This window comes from Pezoporus flaviventris, unplaced genomic scaffold (assembly GCF_033815535.1).
Source record: "Pezoporus flaviventris isolate CSIRO_AGI_PZ_B2104156 unplaced genomic scaffold, CSIRO_AGI_Pfla_v1 ptg000083l, whole genome shotgun sequence".
In the NCBI taxonomy this organism is placed as follows: Eukaryota; Metazoa; Chordata; class Aves; order Psittaciformes; family Psittacidae; genus Pezoporus; species Pezoporus flaviventris.
The window spans coordinates 9,998,706-10,020,975 of NW_026892631.1; the positions used below are offsets into that span (position 1 = coordinate 9,998,706).

General features: G+C 40.1%; 1 protein-coding gene and 1 long non-coding RNA gene across 5 annotated transcripts in view; one reads left to right on the top strand and one right to left on the bottom strand.

Moving 5' to 3' along the window:
• Positions 1-22,270, top strand: part of PPM1B (protein phosphatase, Mg2+/Mn2+ dependent 1B) — a 61,114-nt gene that overhangs the window by 339 nt on the left and 38,505 nt on the right. Inside the window, exon 2 of one of the 3 annotated variants that reach the window (XM_061475524.1) lies at positions 14,557-14,671. The exons of the other annotated variants lie outside the window; for them this stretch is intronic. The gene's annotated coding sequence lies outside the window, so the exon portion shown is untranslated. The remainder of the gene's footprint in view (positions 1-14,556; positions 14,672-22,270) is intronic. 3 annotated transcript variants of the gene reach the window in all.
• On the bottom strand, positions 12,503-21,851 carry LOC133280636 (uncharacterized). Of its 2 annotated transcripts, XR_009747254.1 has the most exons (4): positions 21,552-21,851; positions 19,550-19,666; positions 16,296-16,362; positions 12,503-12,644 (listed from the first exon to the last, which is right to left on the bottom strand). It is a non-coding gene; the product is annotated as an uncharacterized LOC133280636 (long non-coding RNA). The 2 variants fall into 2 exon arrangements; XR_009747253.1 differs by lacking the exon at positions 19,550-19,666 and having other exon boundaries at positions 21,552-21,843.

Sequence of the window (22,270 nt, forward strand, 5' to 3'; positions counted from 1 at the left end):
TGCTGAGCCTCCCCGGGGGGGCGGGCGCCGCGCAGGCCCGGCCGACGACTCTTTCCGCCGGGGAAAGTAAAAGAGGGCCGGTGGCCGTACTGACACGGCCTCTCTCCCAGCGGGGGAGCCGGGGCAGGCGCACGGGGGATGGACGGCGAGGAAGCGGCGGGGAAACCGAGCCCGCCGGTGTAGCTGGGGATGGGGGACGGCTGGCCCGCCCTCCGCGGGGCGGGCCGGGGCGGTGGCAGGAGGCCCGGCGGGCCAGGCCCCGCACGCCGACCGCTGCGTGTGGGGGAGCGGGCCGGCCGGGTCCCGCGTGGGTAACGCGCTGTGCCGGGAGGGCAGGGGAAGGGGCCTGGAGGCGGCCGGCGGGCCGGTGCCTGCGTGCGGAGCACGGTCGGGGCGGTCGGCGGGCCGAGCCTGTGCACGTGCATTGGTCGGGGCCGGGGGAGTGGCGGGGTCGGTGTTTACCGACGGGGTGGGGTGGTGGGAGGTGGCGAGCTGCGGAACGGCCTTGATGTTAGAGCGAGAGGCTGCCGTTGGGCCCGAGTAGTGGTGACGAGGTGGTGGTGTGCAGGGGGGATGAAGTCACAGATGGGCAGTGCCTGGGTGCTGCCTCTGGCGTGGAAGGGGAAAGAAGTTGAAGGCAGTTCTGTCTTGTAGTTTGGGACTTGCTGGCTCTGTGAGCCCAGTGGATGTAAACGTGGATATGCTTTTACTGTAATTTGTGGCTAGTTGAAGGCAGGGAGTCATTTTGATGGGCTGGAGGCAGCTGGAAAAATCTCTGTTGTTTTATGTGCTGTGGTAGGTTGAGGGATGTGTTTGTGCTGTGGGGATGCAGACGGTGCGTGAAACCACATGTATTTAGGAACAGTGGTACATGAAGGCCTAAGAATTTAGGAGTGATAGGTAAACAATACTGTGTGTGTTGTGAGAAGTAAGGTGATAACTTGGTTGGCTTCTGGGTGTTGTGGAGGAGGGAGGCTTTGGGTGGTAAGCCTATGTACAACTTAAAGGAACAGTGGTAACAGGTTGCTACAAGGTTCTGAACTTGTTTTGTTTGGTGGCCAATGTGGTTAGACTTAATGTGTGAGACCTTCGTGTGTAATATGAGATGGTATGTAGACAGAAAGGCACTCATGTTCCTACTGCGTGTACGTTGGTTTGCTGCTCGCACCGAGAGCCGAGAGAGGTGCCTGCCTCTCACCAGCTCAGAGCACCCTGTTTCTTGGGCACTGAGATGGGCTAGGGCAGCAAGCAGGGCAGGGAGCCCTGTTTCTTGGGCACTGAGGTGGTCTCTGTCCTGGGAACATGAAAGGTGCTGTCAACTGCTGTCTCACCTCTTGGTGAAACTGAAAGGCAGTCATGTTGGGTGTTTATTGTTTGAGCCATTGGATACAAATTCGAAAGCATTTAGCAAATGCCAGGTGTTGTTGGGGTCATGTTAGTGCTGTTTGGAAGAAAGCCTGTAGGTACCTGTATTTGTGACAGGTGTCAGGCAGCGTAAATTTCTGTCTGTAAGGGCATCAGTACACTCTTGTGGGTAGATTTCCATGGGTCATAAGAAAGTGAGGGGACTTAGGTGAATATGTAGAGGTAGAAATGAATGGTGGAGTCTTTGACAGATTTGTGTACCTTTGAAAAGGGAGGATCTGATGAATTTTTGGGGATTATGCATATACAGGGTGAATATTCTTAGTCTATGTATATATGCGTGTATCAGGGGAATGGCATTTGTGCAAAAGGGAGACTGGAGTTTTCGTATTGCTGAGTTAGTGGGACTGTGTGTGGAGAGGAGGCAAGCGGTTTTGGCTGAGGCTAGGAAAAGTTGAAATGGTGGGGGGAAAAGATGATAAACTGGGTCTGGTGTCCCAGGTACATCCTGAGCAGGTGAGAGCCTGTGGGGATTCTTTGTTCCTCTTGCTATGGAGAGAAGTATTTTATAGTTGTGACAGCCAGTGCAAGCTAAAAAAAAAAAAACAAAGCAAAAAAGTGAATGAAGATCAGGCAATTTGTGACCTTTGTGAATATTATCAGATTAAAGGAGACTACAAAATAATGAAGGGGTTTCTGTTTAAGGTGCTTTTTGTCTGTTTTGTTCTTTTTGTTCCACTGGCTGAATTGGCTGAAACTTGCACTCATAATGGTGTTGATAGGTCAGCAGCACTTAATGTGGTGTACCCCCATATATGTGTGAGCTCGGGCTCAAATGTCTGCTATATATATTTATGATGTGTGTTATATATAACTTTATACACTTTAACAGAGTGCATGTATCCAGAAGGTATGAAGTCTTTTGTATTGAACATACACTTGCATTTGAGAGGGTTAGTGCATAAACATTTGAGGGTCAGAGATGTGTGAAAAGACAATCTGTTTAGAATGGAAAGCTGCTTGGCTCAGGTGGAAATGAGGAAAAATTGAATGTGTGTATCTGATGTTCTGCAGGCTTGTAATAGTATTATTTGTTTACACAGCCCCTTGTCTCCTGCTCTGCAGAGATATTTAGAGGAGGTTGTTATATAGGATGATGATTTAATTAAGGTACATAAGATAAAGATGAGGGAAAAACAGAATTAATGTTGTATGGAGAGTGCACAGATCCATTTTTCTGTTGCGGTGGCTGTGAGGTGGCCAGTTAGTGAGGTAAGGAACTAGAGAACTATAGAAAAGAGTAGTCTTCGTAGTAATTATCCTGGGTAATCCAGTTCCTTTCTAGTCTCCAGTGTGGAATTAGCACTGTTTACTTAAACTTTTCCAGTGGTGATCACTGTGTGCTTCTGACTTAATAAACTTGAGACCCTGTCTTGCAGAAATATAAACCCATCAAAGTTGAAATTAAATCTTGTGAAATCTGGTTTGAACATAGTCTTTTAAGGTGCTCAGTGTCAAGAACTACTGCTCTCAGAGGGGACAATTGAGAATGAGTATTTATTATACGAATGTGTTGCCTCCATATTACAAAAAAAAAAAAGGGAAAGGCAGTAAAATTCCACGCTTAACATTGGATCTAAAAATCAGTGTCTGTGAAGTATTATAATAATGAATACCACTCTTCGGAGCACGGTTTATTCAGACTGCAGGAAGGGATGGGGTTGTATGTTCAGAGAGTAATGTCAATCCTGAAAGAAGCAAACTGCAGCATACCTAGCTAAATGCTGCCATAAAGTTCCTAGGTGTATGTGTGGGTGGTTTTTCATTCATATATTTTTTGTTTGTTGGGTTTTGTTTGTTTGTTTCAGAATTTCTTGGGTTAAAAAGAAATAAATTGAAAGTGATCATTTGTTAGTCTTGGATCATCTGTCCAGTAGGAATGCTTAAATCTGCTGCACAGGCCTAGTGCTGTAGCTTTGTAAGTGCTAAATAGCTGTTCTTTTCCAGTCGTCACTGGAAGATAGCTAGCTTACCGTTGGTTTTTGCAAGCACAATCTCTTCTGAGTGAATGGGAGAGCCTTGGTGAAAGAATGCAAGCTCTGCACTCGATGTATGGATTGTAGAGAGTGATTGCTGCAACAGGTCATGCATATCTTTGTGTTTACAGTATTTGTTTGCTCTAATGTAAATTTGTTTTCTGCCCACCACCCTGATTGCATCAAGGATGCTCTGTTGGTTGGTGGGTTATTTTCTCTCTTTTTAATTCTCACAACCTTGTACAAACAGGTTTTCTCTCAGTGAAAAAGAAGCAGCAGTGTTCAGATTTTGGGCCTCTTAACAACCCAGGTGATTTGATCTGAATATTCGCCTCCTCAGACCAATGGTGGTTTCTTTGGAAAACTTAAAAGTTTTTGCTATCTTGGATCCTTCCCTCTCTTTCTGTTCGTTCATTCTGTTCAGTTGTTTATGCTTGATCATCTTCAAGATTTGGCTTATAGAGAGTTACAGCGTGTGCGTTATGGCTTCTTTCTCACTGTATGTTAGCAGTGTGAATGCAGGATAAATGTTCTGTGAAACTTCAAGGAGGGTCTGGTTTAGCCCTGGTCTTCAGCATATCTAGTATATGTAAAGCCATCAGGGAATTTAACTTAAAACTCTGGACAAGTCACTGCATGTTCTTAATGGGAAAAAAAGAAATAATTAAAAAGGCACCCCAACTGAAGTACCATCAGACTACCAAAGCCCAGAAGAGAGAAATTGTTTGCATTGACAATGAAAGATGTGTCCCAGGTGCAAGAACAAGGATGCTGTTTCCAAAAAGATTGTCAAACCCATTTAACAGACAAACTTGCAAACTTCTCAGCTATTTGGCTGGTGTCTTTCAGTCTTGGGCAGATACACCTAGCATGGAGTAACTTTGGTCAAACTGCTTAAAATTTGGCAAATGAATCTTGTACAGATTTCTGTCTGTGCTAAAGCCAAGTAAAAATACTGAAGAACTAATGAGTGTCACTCCAAAAGGAAGCTTGTCTGAAAACCTTTGCATGAGATGGTAAGAAATAAGTGAGCTGGTGTAGCTCATCTCAGTTCCTTGCAATGAGCAGTTCAGTTCATCCCAACTTGATGATGATAAAGTTCGTCTCAACTTGGCATGATAAAACACAAGGGTTGCCAATGAGTGTAGGTTAAATTAGTCTTCTGGCTCCTAGAAAAATTCCACTGGGAGAGAAGATGTTTTAATGTAGAAAATCATAGAAGGGCCAATGCCATATCTCAGTGGACAGCAGCCATTCTTACAATTTCAGAGGAAATTATTCAGGCTCAGCTATTGTTCTGCTAGGAAAAATGTCAGCCACAACTCTTTTTCCCCATGCACCATTAGTTTCTCATTAACATTACTTCAGTGTGTTATTTTGGCAGAAGTTCTCTTAATCTTTCATGGGATGTAACCTTTTCATTGAGTTTTCTGTCAAATAGCACAGCTAGGTACTTAAATCTATTTTCACAAGAGTTAACAGGAATTCAGCTCAGAAAAACATCATTTAAAGATGTTTCAAACCAGGCTACTGGGGAGCTAAAGATGGCCCTTTAGTATCTATGGTGATGTGAAGTCAATGACCACAAACTTCAGTTAAATCAGAAAGGAAAGCATAGGTCTTTCTTAGCAGTTTTCAGGGGATTAGTGTGTTAACAGCAAATGTCCTCTTCAGTAATCCTAGTTCTGTGCCTGCACCCCAGTGCAGGAAGTTGACCTTTACTGAGTGTAGAGCAAACATGGCTCTGCATTGTTAGTATGTGAATTAATTGTTTTTATCAAGGAGGTAATGAAGTGAGATGATAATGATTTCGTTGAGTAGAGGAGGTAACGCTTTATTGTAATGAATTCATACAATACTGTTTTGCCCTGTTCTCAGTAGCTTATCTGTCTTACTAAAGCCAGTATTGTTTATTCAAAACTCATATTTAACATTTTGTGTAGCAAAAGAAAACTTAGTGACTCCATCAAATGTTGGAGTTATTTGTAAAGAACTGATATTTTGATTCAAGTGGAAAACTGAAACAATGAATATTATGTTAGTCAGCTTATTCCAAACAATAACAACAAAAAAACTTCTGGGTAGCTTTGCTGGTTAAGCTGATGTGCAAGTAATATAAAGCATTATTGAGCACATGCTACTCTTCCTTTTCTATCACCAGCTACAGTGGAGCCACTGATGTGGGTTATTGGGATGCATTTTCACTGCTAGTTTAAAAGTTTTATAAAACAGGAAATGTAGGTGTTGCAGGAAATGTGTGGATCCTTGGGGTTTGTTTAACTTTATTCAGAGAACTTTCCTAGATGTATTCCACTAGCTTTTGACACTCCTAGCTCCAAAGGGGTGGAAGCAAAAACAGGTGAGTGGTGATACACTGCTGCTATAGCTACTCCAGGAAAAGGAGCACTGAAATTCACAGTGCAGCCTGTCTTTTCAGGGCTAGTAAGTGTGTGTTGGCAGCTTAGTTTAGTTACTACTGCTTGAAGGCTCTCTTAAGTGAATAGGCAGCATCTGCCACATTGATTATATTTACAATATGTAAGTAATATTGCAGTATGCTGCAATTGATACTGTAGAGTGAAGCTATAATAAGTTAGGCAGACCCACTGTTCGTGGTGTATGTACTTCAAAGGGCTTTATTTCAAATTAGTTGTACTCTTGTTCTGTGGACCAGGTAAACTCCTAACATAAGTAGCTATTACATGTTTTCCCAGAGTTTTGGTTCAGATCAATCTGAGATCGTGTGTTCAGGAACTTCTTTGAGATGTGAACCAAAGCACAGTAAGTGTTGTGACTCAGGTTTACTTCAAAAGTGCTAACATAGATGTACAGACTGGGTCTCTAAAAAGCATGCTGGGGATTGCAGAGGGTGTTGGTCTACGTGTGAGGCTGGGTTCTGCCTTCTCCTGCCTCCAGAGTGCTGTTTGGACTGCAGAAACTGTCTTGCTGCTCTCTGACTAAGGATTGTTTGTTTATCTCGACGGGTATCTAAATCTCTGCTCCCAAATTATCATCCCTAGTTTTGAAATTGTGTGTGGAAATGACTGGTGTTGAAACTACAATAAATTCTAGAAAGCAGTTCTTTCACAGTTTTACCTCAGTTAATCAAGAATGAAACTAGCTGTGTGAGCAACAGGTTATGAAGCCTGACTTCCTGTGGCTTTGTGTCTTTGGTTGGATTTTTCTGGGTATACTGTATTGTGAGCCCTGAGAGTATTTTCACGTGTTTGGGACACTGTCTATCCTGCTGTCCTGAATGGGAGGTTGGTTTTTGGTAACATAGCTGAGCTGCTGCTGCACTCGTCCTGAAGGGGCACTAATTTGGGCCTCTCTCCTTGATCTGACTTTGTTTCCGCAGAACTCACTGGAGCTGATTATCTATGAAATATTTACCCTTGTGTTATTGTCTGGACTGAAGCCAGTTTCAATAAAACTTGGGGGGGATGACACACACGGTAGATTGGCTTTCTAAATTTGTAACTTATTTTCCACTAATGGCATCTCTTGCTTTGCTGTCTTTTTATACTTACCACTATTGAAAATTTATTCCAGAAGTGTTAGTAGTATTCACCCTTCTCCCGCAGCATTTCAGGCAATGTATCTAGGAGTAGAAAATAAGGTTCCTAATGACAGCAACTTAAGGGCTACTAAAAGTCTTCTCTGTAGGATAAAGTTTTAAAGAGTATCCACATGCTTATTAAACCACCTCCAAATAAATACAGACAGGTCTAAAGTCGCCTTTGATATGCATTGCAGCCTTTTATAATAGACGCTGTTACCACATATGGTAGTTTTGGACCACGATTCTAGGAGAAGTGAATGACAGTTTTGAAAATGAATGATGTACTGAAGTCTCTGAAGGAGAGCTAGAGTGGATTTGGAGGGTGGTGGATTAGGAGTTGGAGGGGGAGGGGACTTGTGTTTGTGATTGCCCTTGTGACCGTGAAAAGCTGCTGAAACTGTAATCTGCTTTGAAACTTCAAATGAGAAGTACTGTACTGAAGTGATACGGTACTGTAGGCTGAGCTCTGAGAGTTCTGTCTTCACTGTATAAAGCTGAAGAAGTAGTTCCTTTTGCTTCCACTTTAAGTGGGTCTGTACTCAAAGCACTGACTTCAGAGAGCTTCTGTAAAGGTATGAAAGGTGAACCTAGCACAGATATTACTCAGGTTTTGTGTCCTTTCTGTTCTGCTCTCCATTTCCCTAGTATAGTAATAAAATACTTGTTTAATTTTTCCTAGTTCTCATTGTGGTCAAAAGAATACCACTTTGTGCACAAGACTTTACTTCAGGTACGATACTAGTTGCAGGCATTGGTTTCTACTGTCTAACATTTAAAATTTGATTCTTTGTGAGGCATTTGAGGAAAAAATGTTTATAGCCGATTTTTTTCAAGAAAAGGGTCCTCTTCTTTAATATGTGTATTCAAGACAAAGATTAAGCAGTTTTCATATTTCAGGTGTTTTAAAACTGGAATCCAGACCAAACAGAGGTAGTCTTGACTCCCTGAGATAGTCAATGTAGATCAGTCCTACATCTTAGAAGGCAAAGCTGCTCCATCTATCTCAATAGAGCCTCAGCGCACAATGTAGTCTAAGACTCATGAACATCTCACTCTGTGTCATCCACAAGAACTGAAGTGATGCCTCTAAGAAGGTTATTAATAATGCCTAATTACAAGTTGGATTTACAGGCATCTTTAGTGAGTATTATCCAGTAATTGTGGGGCTACTACATATAGGTATATTAAACTGACTCCTCAGATGTGATGTTTATCCATTTGCTAGCTTGTCATGTTTGTTGCATCTTTACCACTTTTCCAGGAGATATATTGCAGCAAGGGATTTCTTGTTTCACTTTTCCTTTTCTCTGAAGTGATGTCTTTCCTGCTGTTTTTCTTACTGATTGCTTAACCTGGTGGATGAATTTATTGGAATCATCCAAAGTCTTGGTTCTGGCTGATTATGTTACTCTGAGGAGCACTTTTCTAAGCTAGTGGAAGGTTGTGCATAAAAGTTCAAATAGTAGGGGTTTTATACATGAGCAAAAGGGAAACGATCTTGTGAAAACAATAGCTAGAGTTGGGGGTAAGGGTGTGTGTGTGAAACCTGTTTGTAAATCCTCCATAAGTGCACCACAATTTGAACTGCTGTTTAAAAGATAACCTAGAAGTTCATAGGCATTCAGTCATTTAATAGATGCTTTAATAATAGCAAGAGCCTGTTGTGGTTTTTTTGGGGAGGTTTTACAACCAGCCCTCCTTTAGGTTCTGTGCAACTCTTACAATGTAAAGAAACTGGAAGCAGTTTTAGGTGTCTCTTAATAGTCATTTGTGGGCCCAAAAGAAAGACGAACATACCACTTTTGCAGACTATTATGATGGAAAGAGAGCGTTCCCCAGTGTTTGCTAGAGTTAAATAGCTGTGCAGTCTCCTCTGCAGGCAGACATTTGAGAGCTCATCTGTTTTTTATAAATGATAAAGGCTATAGTTTAATGTTTTCCTGTGTTTTAAAAATGAAATAATACTTAGGCTTTGTGTGTGGTATGGAAGGAAAGCATTGTTAGTACTCTGCCAGATAGTAACCAATAGTATTTATTTCACTTCTGTTTCTCGCTTGGTTTGCCTTATGGTGAACCAAGTCCATGCTTCTATATGTTTTATTACTGTATAAGAGTGTAAGAGCGATGGAGGTTAAGAGCTTTTGGAGATCAGTATCTAGCTTGTAATATTAAATCCAGTAGGATGTCTTCTCACTTGTTAACTAGAATACATTAAATACAAGCAATTCTAGACCAGAGAAGAAATCTAAAAATACTTAATGAACTCAAAATAGTAGCTATTGTTAACCATAGCAGCGTACCATGTGGTTTTGACTACTGCTGTGCTATTGTTTTAATTTAATGAAAACCCAGAATTCTGTCAACTTAAAATATCTAGGTTTGGGAGGGAAGAGGATAAGGTTACAGGCTGTCAAAAGAATTTATGATTTAACATGAAGTAAGGTAGGGCTTGACTTAAAAAGTCAGAGGGGAAGAAACAGAATTCTAGCACAGGTCAGGATTCTTGAAATGAGCTTGTAGGCTGCAGTTGCCCATGGCAGGGAATATAGAATTTAGCACAGTCAGAAAAATGTCACTGGGGAAAGTACTCTGAAATTGTTGGGTTTGGGGTTTTTTTTTTTAACCCTCTATTAATTTATAGTTGGAAAACAGTTACCTTGAAAAATACTATGTATTCTCAGGTATATTTAATGACCATCCTATTTTCAATCTTAAGTTTTCCCTATTTCTAAGTCTGTATAGAGGGAAAGTAGGCCTCATCTAGGAAAAGCACTGGTCAGTTATTGTTTGCGGTTACCAGATTCAGATGTGTTTGTATAACCAAAAACTTGGGGTAAATTCCGTAACTTGAAAGGTGTCTTAAGGTTTGTCCAGACTTGAAACCTGGTTATATTGTCAGTTCCACAAAGAACAGCAAGCTAATGTTGAAAACTACTTAGTATGTCCATGTTGTCCCTTCCTCCATAGGTCTTGTTTGTTTATTGAAGCACTGATTAAAACAGCCCTTGCATACAAAGCAGACATGACAGCTTAGATCTGTCATGAGTTGTCAGATTTGTGCTTGAAACCTTTCTAAAGTCAGTCAGTCCTAGAACACCATATTGAGTCTCCATCATCCTTTTCTGCTATTTATCTGTTTTTAGTAATAACCTTAAGCTATCAATAGTACAAAAAGAACTGGTGAACCTGGGCTATCTGTGAGCAAACTTTCTTCTGTACTGTTTATTTTGGTCTGAGTTCAGAGCTGTTGATTCTTTCTACTTGCTGTTTGTCCTCTCCTTTCTTTGGGTCAAAGTCTGATACTGTTACTGCAGGAAATAAACTGAAATAAGGCAGGAGAGGAAATAATCTGTGCTCTTAATGAGGAAGAAAAATACAATACTTTCTGAAGAAGTGAAGCCATAAATCCACCAAAATCTTAAGCTAACCCAGACAATACTTGAGTAGGCAGAGCACGTTACTCATTGAGGAGTATTCTTCCTTATTCTCTTATCACAGGGTTCTGTTTTGTATTCATTTGTCAGTTCATAATGTGAAAGATTTTTATCAGCAAATATGCAACCTTTTATTACAAAGTTCTGCTGTCTGCTGCTAGCCTACTGTAATTGTTTGCCTTTCAGAGGTATCATGACTCTGATACTGGCATGGGTGAAATCCAACAAGTATAAATTGACCACTGACATCTGTACTGCTGGGTGAAATGGGGGGGGGGGGGGGGGGGAGCTTCTTCGTATTAGTCTTCATTCTCCTTATTTTTATTGATGTGTGGTTTGTTTGAGCTCATTTTCTCCTGTTTTGTGTCCCTTCTTGAGAAGGGTTGGGGTGGATGGGAGAAAATTTAGTCTATAGTGCTTTTTCCTAAACTGTGTAAATGTTGGCTGTGGCTTTTTTTGTTTGTTTTTACCCTGAACTGTGTCAAAAGCCCTGCAGATAGAGGAGAAATTAGTGCCTGGCATGATCTATTCTTATTACGGATTTAAGGTGCCATGGAACTGGCAGACTCGCATCACTGTTACTGAGGAAGGGTTCCTGGAAAGTCTTTGAGTGATTGAAAGGATGTACTTGGCTAAACTACTGTGTTCAGAGAAGGAAAGGAAAATTAGAGCGGGTTTATGTGACCCAAATAATTTTTCTATTGAGAGTGGAAAAAGCAGTAAGTCTTGTTTGGTTCAACTGCCAAAGGGTAATGCCTTCAAAACCCTAGAGGCAGGGCAAAAGTAAGCCCATCTCAGTTAAAGTAGTAGCTAGTGTATAATTCAGTTGGAGCCGAGTTTTTAATTCTGAATTTCTTCTATATTGATTTCTAGTCATTAAATCTCTTGGTACCACAGTGGAAGTGCTGGGCAGTAGATGTATTTGCTTCCTTTGGCAGCCAGGCACTGATTTTAAGCATCTGAAAAGAAATAATAACAACGGATGTAACGTCTTGGAGGCTGGCTAGCTTGATGTATGTAATACAAGCTTTGGTTTTGTCTCTTTGTTATGGGGAGTTGGCTCCCCCTACCCAAACAGCTTTCTGCTACATGCTGCCTAGTTGGTGAGCATCTGGTATTCCTCTTTTTGGTTAAAAGTCCTTAGAATCATTTGGTTGGGTTTTTTTTTGCCATTTTTCAGTGTTACAGTACAGAAAAAAAAAAAATCTTATTAGGCTTCTGCTCCGGCATTTGCTTCTGGAACCCACTCATAATCCTGACTGTTTCATTGCAGAAAAGGTTCTTGTATAATTAGCTAAGTATGTTAATGCTGTTGTATTTCTGCAGCCTTCTTCCTCTGACCATGTGCCTTTCTTCCTGCTCATGCTGATATTTGGCTGTGTCTCATCTCATGGTGAGAGATAGTTATGTGATGTGTGTATGTTTGGTATCTGTTGCTAAGGTTAATTTTCTTCTAGTTCAGCCTCTTGAATCAATTTGCTGCATGAGGATATGAGGGTAACTACTGGTGCAGAAATTGGAGTAGAAAATGCGCAAAGCGGGAGGTGAGCTTACAATAGTTACTGGTTTAGCTTAGCCTATCCTCTTGTAAGACTGTACTCTGAGATGTTTCAAAGGAGGTTCTTCTAAGGTGTAGTTATTAGTGTTGGTTCTTAACATTAATGGTTTGGATACCTGATGAACTGTCTTGCGAGTGCAAGCCCTAAACTTACTTGGAAGGCTACTGGTGATGAAGAGAAGGCTGTACTGGGAGTCGCATATCTGTGACATTTGCAGCAGTGTCACCAGCCATGTTACAATCCTGAAGTAAAAGAACTCTCACTTAAAATGCAGATATTAAAACCTGTATAATAACTAAATTAAAAATATCCATATCTTCCTTTGGATTTTCCCCAAATGCATAGCCTGCTGCAGATGTTGATATGATTCCCTTCACAGCAGTCATTCCGGTTTAATTAAATATCAGCACTTGCTGACAAGAATATTTTTATTCTGTAAGCACATGAGAATACAGAAGAAACTGAAACTTTACATAGCAAAGGTCATGGTAAGGAGTTTGTCGGAAAGTTCCTGAGCGAGTCAAGCTGTTTCTCTGTGCTTTTTGTCACGTTTGCAAATTTCCTTAGGGGATAAGATGAGCCTCTGCTCATCCACTGTGGTGTTGTCATTGTTCACTGCTTAATGTGTGGAGCTGGAGAATCTTATCTGCTCCCTTCTTCAAGCACGTTTTGGGGATCTGCAAAGGGGCTGAAGTGTTTAGGGTGAAACATGAGTAATCTCATCACTGAGAGAGACTAGAGTTGGCAATTATCAGGCACTGACTGGTTTTGTGTCCAGGAGTTCCTGTAGCTGTTCAAGTTCAGGGGTCTCGAAGTGGGTGTTGGTTTTCTTTTCAATATAGGCCAAGAGAAGTTAAACCCATCTGAAAATGTGTAAGCCACCTGAATTTCCGAAATGCCTTCTAAGGTGCATAATGAAATATGCTTAAGTTGTCTTGGCCATTTGCTTTTCTTCTCCACTCCTTCCCTTTCTCAGCCACCAGTTGTTGTAACAAATACTAGGTACAGTTACGAACACCAAGTTTTTCCTATCATAATCTCTGCTGCTGTTACCATCTTGTTGCCAGATACCTTGAAAACGGCCAGAAACTCAATTGCTTGATGGCTGTGCTCTCTTGTTGAGACCTGCTTATTTTTATGCGCAGAGTTTTTAGATTTTAGCTTTGGAACATTTGAATCCTGCAAACTGTTGAAGCCAGAGATGGTTCCTCTTCACTGTTTCAGGCATCCTTGCTATGTTGTAGAAAGTTTTCTTTATTTCACTTGATAAAAGCATTAAGGTACTGATTTACTTTGATAGCACTACCAGTAATAGTTTGTATCAACCTGCAGCAAAACATTTCTTGGCCCTTGAAGAAGAAGGTGACTGGAAATAGCATGGCATTCATTACCAGGGGTCAGTCATGCTTGACCCATCTGACTGCCTTCTGTCAAATGACTAAGTCTTCAGGTGAGGGTAGAGCTGTGGATGTTTGTGGCTTGGTTTGTTTTTTTTTTTTCACTTTGACCTTAGCAAGGCTTTTTACAGCATCCCACAGCATACTCCTGTTTACAGTCTGAATGGGAGGATGACTGGATAAAGTTAAAACCAGTTGAAAAGTTGTCTCAAAGGGTAGCTGATAGTTCATACTCTGCCTATAGAGTAGTTGCAGCTGGAGCTCCTCAAGTTTTTGAATTTCATAGTAATCATTATGGCTTGTCTCTCACCTGCCTTCACCCATTTTTCCAAACCTTGTGGTAAAACAAAGCAATTTCTAGAGCATTTGCTTTTTGAAGTTACTGGTGGAAAAAAAGAGACTGGAAAAGGAAACTAAATCACAGTTTCTCTGAGATCGATTCACTTCCCTCTTTGCCCAGGCCTGTGAAAAGAAGCTGTCATCCCAGATGCTGCAGGTAGACATCTCCAAAATAAAGGTTTCGGGTAGATTCGTGCTGCAGAAGTTGTATGCTGGTATAGTGGGCATAGTGGGTTTAACTATGGTAGCCCTGGGTTTAACTATGGTAGCCCTTCTCATATCTTTGTGAGAACTTTCTTTCTTTGTAACCAAGATGATTCTGGTGAATAGTCAGATGAGTTTATGCTTTTGATTTTTAAGAAATTTGTAGCGTAACAGGCTTCTTCGTTGTGGTTTCCATGCTTTAGGTTTAGTTTGAATCTCAGCTTTTTAGCCTTTCTTCTCCTTCAAGTCTGGGAACTGGATATATTCTTGTAAATGACTGCATTAGTATGCCAGACTTTTCCATCCTCTCAACACTTGAACAGGCATGCATATGCAGAAATGTATGCAGCCTTTCTCTCTTACATGGTTTACATATTCCTGGTTTGGAAATGGGTTTGCTTACATGTGGTGGTGGAATGTATTGATGGTGGGAGTTTCTTGGCAAGTAGTGGCCATTGAAATGTGTAGTTCAGATCATTTCATGCTTTCATCTCTGACAAGTGAAAGGTATTCATGTGATCTTTTGCTGCGTAACCGTAGACAACCAGGAACTTCTGGACTAACGTGGCCGTTTACAGTCAAGTTGCTACTAAGCAGTTCTTGAATATTGTGTCGAACTAGCAGAGAAATTGGTCAATCCTTCCATCTTGCTACTTTCAGACTCACAGGCTCTTCTGCTTTATTCACCCCTTACATACAAGGAAGAGTCTAAAGTGAATCTGTATCAGAAGGACAAAAGATCTGGAAGAAATTTTACTTTTGTACTACACTTAAGGTAAGACTGATCAGATGACAAAAAGCATGAATACCGAGGCTTGCAAAATGGTACTGTTTCTGCATTCTTGGCTTCTTGCATATTACACTATTTCTGCAGAGTATTGTGAGTATGTATTAAGTATTAAATACTCCCACATAATTCTCTGGAAATACACTAATGATCAGAGGCATATAAGCTATCTGCGGCTGTGTTCCTTAACTAAAATAAAGTATGTTGTTAGTTGTAGCTGATGTTTACTGTGCAAAGCTGTCTTTTGGGTCGCATAGGTGTTCCTACTTCTAAAACTGGTACACTGAGCTGCATGATACGCAATGGCATGTCATACTAAATTACCAATGCCTTAGTAACTCTTTCTGGTTTGCTTTTAGGTCCTGTGCTTAGCCATTTGTAATTTCTCTGTGAATACAATATTATAGTTCTTGAGTACGTTTCTAGTCGATTTCCAAATATCGGGACATAACTGGGAGTCAGCTTGCTGTGCTTTGGAAGGAGTGAAAAATGCATTTCTTTCAGTAAAGCCATAGCTTCAAGCGCATGAACAGTTGCAATCTGTCTGCAAGTTAGAGCACCGATGAAGTGATAGGAGCCATTAGCATCATTTGTCAGAGTGATACCATTGCCTTCAGCTTCCACTCACAGTTTAATTAGATGTCTAATAATATTTGTTGTGCTGTGCCTACACTACTGGATGGATATCACAGTGGAGGGAATATTGCTAGGAGTAGGGGGATAAAACCTGTAGCGGAACAAGTGGAATTCCTGCCAGTGGGACCAGTGTTGGGGATAATGCTGACTGGGGTAGCTGTTCACGGCGTTCAAGGGTAGAACTAAAAAAGTGGTAGAGAGGTATAGAAAGGCACATAACTATCCCTTGCCGAGACAGTAGTTTGTGTAAGAAGGGGAATGCAAGGCCATGGTATCCAGCCATTGAACAGATGGTGGAGACATTCACATGGAGTCACTTAGAAGGACGTAGGAGATGTTTGGGGACTGGAAAGTACAAGTAGCACTTCATGTAGGCAGCTGATTGCCTAATGCTAGCTCTTCAATTTTAGGGAGGTGGAAACCTACTGAAATTGGTTGGCACTCATGCTGAATTCAGCATCCATTTGAAGGCTCACATCAGCAGTCTTCTATTGATGTACCAGTTTCTAATTTGTTGTGACTCTGGTTCTGTTTTTTTATATAGTAGGTTTTACTGAATTATCTGTGTAATCCCCAAGCTGAATGTCTACCTTTCTTTTTAAACTGCTAAATTCATCAGATTCTTTTAGTTGTTGTTCTGCAAAAGCCTAAATACTTACGAGTGTTCCTTTGTGTGGCTTGATGTTATTTTTTATGGATACCTAGTTTTATCCAGGCAGTTCGTTCTATCTCAGAATACATGCGGGCTAAGGTTTACATGTAGTTAAGTGGCAAGGCTGAGATGCGAGCTCTGGAAGATAGAAATAATTTTAAAGTATCTTGACATGTTGCCTCTCTAAATAGGATGAGAGAGTAGGGTGTTTGCCCCCACACTACAATTAACGTGGGGTTTTTATGCGCCTTTGCGCTGATTTCCCATCACCATTCAGTCCAGCAAGGGCATGTCTTGCAGCCAACAGCTTACAGGAGCACTAACCTTTGATGGAGCTGGAGATGGTGTCTTAATCTGTGTTATCCACATTTGCCTGCAGCTAATGTCTGACCTGATGAGTAGCGTAAAATGAATGTTGAATTATTAACATGCTTGCTTCCTGGAATCCTTTTTGCTGTCAAGTCTATGTAGGCCTATCATTACTGCATTGACTGCCTGTAATGCCCTTAAGCACCCTCTCTGATTTTTTTTTTTAAACTGGCATGGTCTTCTTGCATGTTAGTTTTAACATTCTTATTGACAAAATTGCCCTTTGAATTTTTGCAGGTGTAGTTCGACACCTATTACGATACTTGCATAATAGCAAAATTAAAACAGTTCTTAGTCAATAGATATATCTGAAATTGCAGCATTGAAATACATGTTGCAAATCAAGAGAGTTTAAACTGTATTGGTTTAAAGTGAGTCAGTGATTTATTGTGAAACTGAAGTTGTAGTGCTAATTGGGCAAAACCTTTGAGTATTTAAGCTTGCGAGTTGCCGAATGGCTGCTTCTTGCAAAGTACTCCTCTGTTTAGATGACAAGTGAAGCAGTTCAGATAGCCTCAATGCAGATACCTGAAAATGATTCCATGTGTCCAGGCAACGATAACTGGAGGCTGCTGCCAGAAAAAAAAGGTAATGGAAATTTGCTTCACTCTGCAGTTCCTAGAAATAGTAATTTTTGTAATTAGACTTCAGACTTGTAAAGAAGAGGTTTCTCTAGCCTGCTGGAAAAGTAGGGCATGCAATAAAAGTGCAGGGGGGAGTACTGTGTTCTCTGAAGTAGTCTGACAAGCCATTTGTGATCTGAAACTTAACTTCATATACCACGCTGTGGCTTGAATAGTATGTATCATGTGATTACAGGTGTATTGATCCTGTTAGAGTACAAGAGAATACCATTACATATCATTTAGGACCAGCTGCTTCTGAAGTGTTTGTTTAGAGCTGCCTTAAAAATGCTTTGAGATATGCCTTTCTTGAAATGAACCAAAACCCTGATCAGTTCAACTGGTTTGATTTAGGAAGGTGGTAAATCTGTGTTAGCAATAGGGGAGTAACTTTCGAAGTAAATAGACCTCTTACAAATTTTAAGATGTCTTTGCATTTCTGCATGCTGATTCTTTTCATTTACCCAAAGACAGTGCTGTTACTGAAGTAACTTTACTAGTAGCTAGAAAAAACTTCTTAACATGGAAGAAACCAAGGGGAAAAAAAAAAGATGTTCTAAAGCTGTAATTGAGGGATAAAAATAACTATGTGTTTTAACAATTCCTATTTGGAGCCTTCAGTTCCCATGTTATTTAAATTAGTTCTTTTGGAAGATTGTGTGTGTAGGCTGTTAGTTGATATAACAGATGCTTGAATTATCTCTTTCCAAGTTGCGTGTTTTGCAGTAAACATTAAAATGCCTATAGCATAGTAAGTGTTAATATTTGGCAGCTTGTAGTACTGGTGTTCTTATGCTACTGATTTGAATGTGCTGGTGGTTTTATTATGGTGTTGAACGACTTTTTTTTTCTGTTTAATTTAACTCTTTTTTTTTGTGTATAAGCCTAGCAAGTGGTAATATGGCTAAAATAAAACCACAGATAGATCCAAGTGGCTAAATAGTGCAGCAGAGAATTTGTGCTTCCGATAACTACACATCAGCTGTATCCAAATTTATTTTAATCATCTGTGATGGCTCAGGTTAGTTCATTTGAACCTGAAGGCTTACCCTTAGAAAGTGGGGGAAGAATAAGACTTGCAGAGAGGTGAAGTCCTTCACCTAATCATCAGTGTCATATAAAGAAATAAAAAAACATTCTTGCTGTCCCTTATAAATTTGATACAACTTGATTTGTCATTGTCAAACATATCAACATTAGGGAATTCTTCCTGTATTTTCTGAACCTGGTGCTAACTGAACTACTGTGATTTTTTTGACCTTTTTCCCTTGTTTTTTCACTCCACTTTGCAGACTTTAAATTCCTTCTGAATTTTGGTTATACTTATGGTCCCGCTTAGGTTTGTGTGTTTTGTACATGTAAAATGGGGGGAAAAGTGATTAGCTGGCATATGTATTGTAATGGCTTCAGTCCGCTGACAAAATGTGATGCCGTTGTGCCTTTAAGAATACATTTTGGGATATTTGCTATAAATACAGGATTGGTACAGAAAGACATGTTCTAGAAACCATGTTTAAGCTTCCTTCTGTAAGGAGAAGCACAAATACAGGATGTGATATAGAGGATAAAATAAATTGTTACTGGCTTTGATAGTGATAGCAAGACTTGATCTAAAAGCTGACTTGTTCTGAATGCATTGTGAGACACTAGATGCTAGGATGAGATTCTCTACCCAGATAAAAAAGTTAACTTTTGGGAACTCCAACTCTTGGCTCTAAACTGAGCATTGTTTAGAGAAGAGTTATCAAGACAGCCTTCACAATATCTGTTCTTCCCTTGTGTAAGCATTTCCTTTGGAAGACTCAGGGATATTAATCCTTTGAAAACTGTCAGACTTCCTGCTTGTATCCTAGACCTAGAGCATCTTAAAATTTTGGAGAAAATTGCCAGCAGACAATTATGTCAGGTTTCTTACCTCTTTATCCTGTAATGTTTTGAAGTCTGCAACAATGGAGTTTCTTTATTATCCAAATGCACATGCTTGCTACAAAACCAGATCCAAAATCTCTTGCTTTCTCTGATTTTCCTAAGAACTGGTTCTGTAGGAGTTTTTTATGGTATTACATTTAAGATGTTTTCTTGAAAGCCTTAGCTGGAAAAGGCTAAGCCCTTTCTACTGCATAATCAACAGAAAAGTTTTTTATTTGGAAGATTACTCCTGAATTTGAGTAATACTGTGGCTTGGTAACACCTTGCTCTTCTTCTCCTGGGGAAAGGATTGACAAACTTTTTAGTACTGCTAGAGTAGATAGAGTGGACGAGACCCCTCACTTCTGTGAGGGACATGCCATTTAGGCTCAGAGCCCTTCTGAATAGATGTGCTCTGTAATACTGTCAGATGCCAGGTGTGGTGGATTCTTTCTCAGAACATTTAACCAGTGCTCAGGTTGTATTTTCTGATTGTTTTAAGCAGATGGATATTTACAAAATCTAAGTAATGCACCTGGAGTGACTATTTTTTTTTTTTTAAACACTGATTTGAAGGCCAGATGTTCACAAAGGCAACAAATGGACAGATGGTTTCAAACTGACTCATTAGCTTTTGCTACCTAGGTATTCTAGCTTGTAAGATGGTAATAAATTTACCTCATAGGGAAACACCATAGGAATGTGCTCAAAAGAGAGGCACTTCAGTACACTCTAGTATGTCTGAGCTGCAATTCTGAATCTCCATCAAGAAGATGGATGTTTGCATACTCTGCCCTTTGCATTAAGAAAAAAAGAAACACAAACCCATGCAGAGTATGAATGCATCTTCCTCAATCTGTAACTCCTGGATTGCCATGGAAGGTGTAAAGCATGTCTAGACCTTTACTTACAGCTATAATGTAATAATATAACGTAGAGAGTGATATGTATAATAGGAGCTTGTTAGAGACTTTTGTATGCTCTTCTCTAGAAAGTCCTAGCAGTCCCAATAAACATCTTAGTTCAAAGTAGAAGTCCTCTGCTTACAATCCTTCTTCGTGGTTTTAATTGAGATTTTTCTGCAAAAACCCACTAACATAAATGAACCATATTTTAACTCTTGAAGATAGTCTCTTCTTAGGTCAGCTAAAGATCAGATAACTGAAAATCTGAGGTTTCGTACTTGGATATTTTTACTGAAGCATGTTAGATGGCTTTTCTCTTCAGTGTTCCTGAAACTGGATGTTTGAAAAGCTGTCCAGCATAACTGATGGAGAGAAGATTCCTTATTTCTGTGCTTGGTTATGTTAAGCATTACTCTGATCTGTTGCAGGAGAACAGGAGGAGTAAGTGCTTGCCATTGATCTCCCAGTAGGCAAATGTATATTGCATACGTGCATTCTGAATTCTAGTAAGGCTGGCTTTTGGTATTCCTCATCTTCTGCTCATATAATTCAATAGAGTTTGAGTTACTCATCAGCTTCATGAGCAGTCTCTGCTTCAGGCATTCACTTGTACCAGCATAACTATCTGTGTCTGTTGCTCAGCCACATAGCGTGGAAATAGGAATGAGCTGCTGAGAACAAATACTGCTTAAGCCATCACTGTTACCAAGACATCTGCATAGCCATAATGTGAATTTACTGATCTAAAGCTTACCTAAAAGAGAATTACAGAGAATTTAGGAATTAGAGGTGCTTTACAAATATATATTAAAGATAATAAATATTTTTAATGTATTTTTAAATATATATTTTGCAGGAAAAAAGTTTGGAATAGCTTTTGTAAGATGTATCAAAATGCAGCTTTCCAGTGCTGTAGATTAAGCCCACCATTTGTGAGGTGATACTTAAAAGTATAGACCTAATTAGAATGCTAAGCCCATAGTACTATCAAGCGTTTAGACAAGTGTGAAATACTAGTCTAATAGTGTGTTTCTGTTGGAAATTCAGTCTTGAATAGTTCCAATGACTAACTGGCAATAAAAGTTGGAACTGCAGACTTGAAACTGCTGAACCAAATTTTCACTAGAACCCCAAGTAAATTTATTTCAAGGCAACATTTAGATTTTTAAGAAGCTCTGGGTGTTCTGAAATGCAGTGGCAAGATACCATTCCGCTTCTTCACAACTGTTTCAAAAAGGATTAAACACTTCAAAATTACTGAGTTCTTAGTTTAACTTTTGCTTATTCTCCTTTCTTTAACTGTTGTAATAATGAACGTCTTAATGCAGCTTCCACATTTGAAGGGGGGAGATGGAATGGGACAGTGTAAAAAGCCCACAGCCACAAAAACACAAACCAAGGCTTTGCTTAGTCTTGGCTGATTCACAATGTTTTTGTATAGAACCAAGTACCGCTTAGCAGATGCAGAGAGAATTCATTATCCTTTTATTACAAAGGATGAGCAACTTTCTCTTCAGGGTGAAAGTTGCACATTGTCTTAAGTAATTACACATAAATTAACTCCTGTTTTAGTTCAGGCTTTGTCATATATGTAGACTAAGGGAGAGCTATGACATGAACTTGAAGTACAGCTGGTGCACTCCCTTGGTGTGTGCTCTAACGTTCCTGGGAAAAAATCAGGTAACCTAATGAATGCCTCTTTGAGGACAGAGATGTTATCTTATGTTTACTGTATGCTAGGAACATGCAATTGGGAGACGCAATATATAGCTAACCTGTGGTAAGCTTACACTAGTGCTCTTTTCCTTCTCCTTCCTAGTATCTTTTACTTCTGCAAAATCTGTTACTGTCTTCGGTGTGAGCCAGTTTACAGTGCTGGGGGATGATAGCAGTGGTGGTATTGTGATGTCATGACGTCAGTTATGACACATCAGATTATAGCTCTTTCTACTGATATTCAGGGAGAGGGTTGGTTGCTTATTTACTTCTTTTAAAGCAGCAATGATTTGGTTATCTGTAAAAGGCCAGTCATAGCTGTCTGTGGAGCAGAATAAAGCCTGTTTTCCTGGTGCTTCTCTGCCCAGAAACTTGCAGAGGACTGGTTGTTGTCATGGGCTTGTGTGTTTTAAGCGTTAGGATCCAGCTTGAGGATCATTAGTGTTTTGCTACTGGGGTGTATGTATTTTATCATTGGGGAGACCAGAATTTGATGGTCTTTTTCATTTGCTTACTTTTGAATATTGGGTTTAGTTCTTCAGCAGTGATTTGCTTATGATGGCTTTGGCTGCATAGTCTTTACCTTCCGAGAAAATACTGTAAACATGGTGAAATTCAAATTCTCTGTTAGCCAAGGAATATTTAAGTTGTGCTTAATTAACAACTGTTCTACTGTAGAGTATTAGTTTCTTAATAGCAAAAACTGTAGAAGTTTACTGAACTAAGTCCTACTCAGATGTTAAGCGTTTTTACATGCTCGAAAGATCTAAGGAGCCCA